Raw genomic sequence first — 7,267 nt, 5'->3', positions numbered from 1 at the left:
TTCATGGTTCACTTTATGTAAAGTTAAAGTAAAGTTAAATAAGTTGTTTAACACGTTTTAATGTATCAACAAGAAGTTGATATGTTTATTTTATATGATGCGTTTATTTATTAAATTAGAAATTTCCAGCAAATAAAATAACTTGTGTAAACACATCAACGAAAACGTTCTTTCTATTGTATCAGTTTCTCAGGTTGTAAATATCCTCATAAAACACTGCAGTTTACATTCGTTTGACAGAAGACATGAAACGCATTTATATATGTTTCCAAATCTTGTGCCTTTCAAAAATCATAGATGAAAAAACTGTTTTCAAATATTTTTGGTGATTGAATGACTTTTCTTCTTTTTGGATAGTCATTTACTTTTTGATGTGATTTTGTCACACATGCACATTGATATACAAATCTTAATGTTTAGAAGAATTTTGTCATATATATATATAAGAATATGATAAGAGTTTTGTTTAGTTATTTTGAAAAAATTGTTATGAAATAGTACATTTAGAAAAGGAATTGAAAACTAATTGATTGTTCTCTAATCCTGAAAGCTTATGTTATCATTCACCATCTGAGGAGTCAGAATCTTCTATTTCACTGAACTGCATTAAATTATTTTTTTCAACTACATTAAAACAATCTACACAATAGCAAAGGTTGGTACGAGACAGTGTTTGATGAACACAAGAACAATGCTTGGAGTCACAGCTGTTCTTTTTACAGTTACACTTTACTAAGTTGATTAATGCTGATGAATTTTTCGAAAGGCTGCTCCAATAATCAACTGATGTTTTATCTTCACATTTCCATCCATGGTTTGTTGGAGAAGGAGCATTAATATTAATGTGAAAATATTGCCGCCAAATAATATTGCCTGATAATTTGCTCTTTTTACATGTAATCAAAGACTATTTTGACAAGTTGATAAACTATTATCAAATTTTCCAGTCATGTGAAAAATATTAAAACGGGCAGTATTTACAGAAGAAACATTTCTCTGTCCAAACAGAGAGCACACAAATTTTTCTACTTGCTAAAACAAATTGTCAGTCAAATGCCAGTTGCAGTGAAAGTTTGAAGAAATTCCTGTTTCTTTCATCAATTCAAATGGTTTTAGTTTCCCCTCTCCCTTAAAACTACTAACAGTGTCACAGCCAGTCAATGCAAAATAAAGCACTTGAAATAACAGGTCCGCATTTCTCTGCAACTGATTTAATAGAGATCAAACAAGATGATCGGTTATTTGGATTCTTAATTTTAATGGAAGAGAAATCAGTTGATGCATGCTTTGCATGAAGCAAAAGAAGGATATCTGCTTCTTCATGGTCAGTTGTTAATTCTGGCAAAGTTTTTGTGATTACTTCATTTGTACATGCTACTTGAGGAGATGAGCGATCACCTGAATTTTTAAATACGGAACATACTAATAAGGTTTTCCATGGTATAGGAAGCAATTCTGCTGAAGACCATGCTTAAACAGCTTTGTAAGTATGGGAACTAGTTCTGGTTGAAGTTTTTAAATGCCGTCAGGGCCAGTTGCTTTACTGGAATTAAAGTTTTTGATTAGCTTTGCAACATCATGCAGATATTTGTATGCCACATAGCATGCTTTCAGGCACAGGAGGAAATACGGGGGGGGGGGAGTCGCATAGGGTAGAATTAGCTGCAACGTTTTTGACAAAAAGTTTGGTTTTGTCTGATGCTGACGAAATTACCTCAGGTCCATGCACAGACTCCTATTCAAAACCCTGTTTGTTATTTACCAAAACTTGTGGGATCAAGCAGCTGCTCAGCTAGACGGACTGAACATACAACTTCCTCGCATTCTTTATTACTCTTTTACAGTGGTTGTTGGCAGCCATGTAGGCGGCTTTAGTCTCAGTAAATCTATTATGTTGGAAGCAATGGAAAGTGATTTCTGTGCGTAATGGCAGCAGCATGTTCTAGAGAGTACAACAGTGGGCTGTTAGGGTTTTTGCTGGAATTTTTTGGAGAGTATGAAGCGGTCTATGCTTAAAATTAACCATTCTGTCAGGTCTGATACTATAGAGGATACATTCTTTTTTAAACATGGAATGCAGACATAGATAAATGTACGAAAGCTATCCCAGTCAGCCAGAAAGTATCAAAATACTGTATGATGGAGAGGTATGTCAGAGGACTTATTACATTGTTTTTAAGTTAACGGAGACAACCGAGTGGTTGGAAGATCCCAGTGGAGACAGAAAGGAAAATGAACATAACTCAGAACAACTTGTGAGAAAAAGGTCTAGGAGACTCGCATACCGACCGGTGTCAGTTCATGAACAATCCGAGTGAGGTCATAAGCAATGAAAAAGTCATAACAGAATCTCCCCTCATCATCTGTCCTGTTTGAGGGAGTTAACCAATTCCACATTGTAAACATTGATGTCTCCACGGACGGTCAATTTTCTCAGATATGCTCTTAAAGATAGTAACTCCGCTGTTATGGGGGCGATAGAGGGCAAATATGAATGCAGTGGTGTAAGCACATACAGGGCAATTTCGGGCCTTTTCTGGAGATGTCCCTACCACATGGAAAGCCATCTCTAATGTAGGTACATGGCGATCTTGGGTCAGATTTGGATGTAAATTAGAATATCCTTTCATTACGAACTCATCTAGGGAAATAGTTTCACTTAAGAATAGGTCTAATTTGGTCTCCTGTAATTGGATTTCAACCTCTGGAAGTTTGGAATGTAGACCCCTGATGAAGAAGACAGTGGTGGTGGTGGTGGTGGTGGTGAGGGGGGGGGGCTACGTTAGAAGTTGGAGTTCTGAGTTTAATCATGTACTTTTTGAGACTTTTCATCATGGAGTTTTAATATTTGTGGAATAGGTCGACAGACAGGGCAGAGACAGTAATGAAGAAAAAGTAAATGAACATTTTTGTAGATCATATGGTAAAGCCGTAATAATTACCCACTAATATGGCATAGAGTAAAGTAGAACAGACTTTATAAAAAAAATATTTGTCTATAACTAATCTCAGATATGTAGAGTTTTGACATAAAATGACAAACTCAATCAACCAACCCTGCAATGCATTCTTAATCACAAAATCATTAGTTCAAAGTATACGGATCACATTATGATACAAGTTAATTAATGCAAGGCAATCCTTCTGCAGGTCAGACAAGGAATTCCAAGTATCAGCCTGAGAAAAGAAACTTAGCATAGAAAGCTTCTGAACCTCAATAGTGGGTGGAGGGATTTAAAGGCTTCCAAATAGTTCAAATTTCGAAGGGTCATTAATTCTTTTTGTTTCAAATATTAAAATGCTATATTTATTTCTGAAAAACTTTAAATGTATTCTGAAAAAAAAAAAAAAAAAAAAAAAAAAAAAAAAAATTAAATTAAATTAAATCTAAAAATGCAATATTATTAATTTTTTTAAATTCCAAGTTATTAGTTGTACAATTCACATAGGCAAGAAAGAAAAAAAAAACACCAGCCACAAAAATATTGTGTACTTTTGTAGAAAACCTCAATCAATTTTTCTCAGACTCGTATCCTCATATCCATAATTATGTTTGATCCTAACTTTTTTTTTTAATAGAGGACATTCGAGTGAGTTTTGCAACAGTTTTTACACATCACAACAATTATGCTCTTATCTTCTCATGAACTTGGCCAACTGCCCTGGCAATCTGTTTTTCCTAAACTACTGAATATTACATAGAAAAATGTGAGCATAAAAAGTAACATGGTTAAGATTAAGCTTAGAAAAGTAAAAGGACTAGTTGTTAAAACTGAAGAAAAAGACGAGATATTATAGTAACAAAAAATATAATTTATAACTTAAATTGCAGCATTAGGAATTAAAATATTGCATTAAGAATTTTTATACAATGTTAAATTGGATTTTCTTTTTTTATTTTTTTTTTTTTTTTAAGTTATAAATTTATTTTCTTTTACTAGAATTCTATGTAATCTATGATTTTTCAGGATTTGCTTTGAAATAATTTTTTTCAATTTTGCGTTCAATATCATACATTGTCAATAATTCATAAAATTACCAACTTCTTAAATTGAAAAGAATCAAAAAGATGTAATTAACGGAAAGGGACAAAGAAAAAAGTACAAACAGAATTAACAGGCAACACTGTAAGTGAAAGATTATCAGCTCTCGCACAGCATCACTTTTGTTAACTTTCTATAAAACCCAAATAAGATGTCATGCAAGTTACATTCCCCGCTATGATTTATGGTGTCTACGACAAAAAAGTTGCTATAGAAGAAACTGTCTCACGTTCCTTACTAATTCTCAGAACTTTTGAACACCAGTAATTTTTTTAGAACTTCTTTTAATGAACGAAAATTGAAAATTTTTTAATTTGAAAATCTAGCTGAGGTGACCTATAAACTGTAAAAATTTTTTTCAATTTGGTTGCAAAATGAGTGAGCGGTGAAGCTTTAAAGCAGTTCTAAATGAGTAAAATTAACACTTAACCATATATTCAAGCACGATGGTGTTTGAATGATATGGTTTCCAATTTTATAAGTACTGAAAGTTCATTCGACAGATGTACTGTTTACCTACGGTTCAGTGTTATTTTGCAGAAAGTTTTTCCCCCCACCCCACAGGACCTAAGCTGTCTTCTGTCTGAAGAAGAGTTCTCCCTCCCATCATAATTCTATTGTTTATTTATTAAAATGTAGTTGAGTGGACATAAACACGTCCTATCCCAGATAGGATATGCAAATTATGCACCATCAAAAATTGTGGTTCGGCCATTTGTGAGCAGATCACTCCTTTTCATTTTAAAATTTTAGAAATCATCTTGAAACGCAGTCCGCATATCGAACATCGTCCCATTAGCTTCACGGCTGATTACAATATGGTAGCCTTCAAATTCAATGTAAATAAGTTCTCATCGAGTTGTCCCCTTAAATAATCCAAATTTACACCATTAACGATTACTAAACTACCACCTTACATTCATTAACCCTTATCCTCAAGTGGCCTTTGATAGGTGGTGACTCCCTGTAGTGACAGTTCACAATACATTGTAAGTCTATACTACAGAGAACCTACTGTTGAATTTCTAAAATTGTATATCTAATAACTTGAATTTCTAAAATTGTATATCTAATAACTTGAATTTAAGTTTAAAATACAACAGTCAAGTATCATGGTGCAGTTGTGCTTTAAACAGGAAAATTTCTACATGGCCCTCTCATATCGAAGAATCTGTTTTTATACCAGGTCTTTCTGTGTGGGTAGTAATAAAACTTAGATGCACTTATGATGTTAGGTTGTGTAAGGTCAAAACTCACCTGTTCCTTATTTTATTGGATGATTTTGACTATCACTACTTAAAGACATTCCAATACAAAACTAAGCCAGGCACAAAGTACCTTCGTGTGAAATTTCGTAAAAATATGCCCAGCTGTTTAGACAGAAACATCTATATCAATCTATAAAATTAAAACATTTGTCACCTCACTTCTACAAATATGTGGAGTAATCCACTGTGATTCACATGAATATTTAGTTACCATTGGCCAACTGATGATGAAAAAAAAATCTAGGATTTGAATAATCAGAAAAATAGATAAAATCTTTGAAAAAATTTGTAAGAACAAATATTTGCGCAAATGAATAAAACAATAAAAATAAAAGGCTTTTGTACACAAGTAGAATATTTATTTACATAATATACAAACTTATCTGTACAATAAAAATTTTTTCTGGATATAAAAATAATCTGGATATTAAAACAATTTTAGTAACATGAAAATATATTCATTTATTATGCAAATTTAAAATTCTTTAACTTTTTCTTCAAAGAAAAAAAAGTGGCTTATCACAATGAATTAATTTAGAAGTAAACTAATTTTCTTGCATTATTTAAATGATCAGCCCCCAGGAAAATTAAGAATTATAATTGAGTTTGCATATCTATTACAAGATAGACAAAAAAAAAAAAAAAAAAAATTATAATTATTGGGTGAAAAAAAATAAAATAAAAAAATAAATGAAAATGCCAACTAAAAAAAGATTTGAGCAGAAAATGGTGGATGCATGTTTAAATAAATTTTGCTTATATTTAAAAACCATTTGAAAAATAAAGAATCCATTACTTTTCAGCTGAGCATAAAGTGAAATCCATAATTATGGATGCATGTTAGAAAAGTATAAAGCTGTAAAAATAAAGTTTTACTACTTGGTCCATATATATATATATATATATATATTACTAGACCACCCGTGACCCGTTGGGTCAGTACGTTATATTAGCTATGGAATTCATGTATGAGCGTGACACTTGTGGCATAAAGAAAATAGTTTTTTTTTACATAACAGAAGCATTTCTATGAAAGTATATTAAAATGAAAAAAGAATATAGATTTCTATGAGTCGTTCTGTTTATTATAATTGTTATTTTTTTTTAAATTACAGTTACTGAATTATAAGTGGTTGGTCATACTTATAGGTAAATATGCACTGAACAGGTATCATAATCCTTATTATAGTTAAATTCAAATTTTGATATATCATCTTTTAAATGAAATTGTTAGTTGAAAGTACAGAATAATAAAAAAAAACACTCTCCACATGTTAATAATGGCTTTTTAAATAGAAAATGAAAATAAAATGTAACTTTTTTCATTTAATTTAAGCAAACATTCAGTACCCATTGTGTAAAGGAAAACACTATTTAATGTAATAGAAATGTGTGCTTTCCGTTTGGAAATGTAAGCAGACGACTTTAAAAAACATGGGAAGAAGAAAAAGAAATTTTTTTGTAATAACGCCCTCTAGTAAAAAGGTCTGCATTAGTTAAGGGGGATAACTCTATCCAGTTTTACATCGCTCCCGTTTTCTCTCTCTCACACATACACGTAACTATTTCTCGCGTACGTAACGAAAACAGAGGGAGTAGGAGTGTTGAAATCTATTAGAGGGAAAGTGAGAGGTGTTTTCTTTCCATAAATTGTATAGGGTAATATTTCATATTATTAATAGATTCATAGATAAATAGATTTTATAATATATATTATAATTATCTATGAATCTATGTATTATTTGTATATATAAATAACTATTTGATCAAATTAAATGAAATTGTTTGTATTAAAAGCGATATAAAAATTCCGGAATTGGAATAACGGATTGAAGACGTTGCTATTTACGCATGCGCAACCGGATGTTGAAAACCGGAAATCTGATTGCAAACATACAAGATCCATAGACTTTTAGTATTATATAGATATATATATTTTGGTATACTCAGATTAAA

This window comes from Euprymna scolopes, chromosome 21 (genome assembly GCF_053919585.1).
Source record: "Euprymna scolopes isolate OS-2025 chromosome 21, ASM5391958v1, whole genome shotgun sequence".
NCBI lineage: Eukaryota > Metazoa > Mollusca > Cephalopoda > Sepiida > Sepiolidae > Euprymna > Euprymna scolopes.
The sequence above is the reverse complement of the archived record's forward strand: the minus strand, read 5'-3'. Positions refer to the sequence as shown.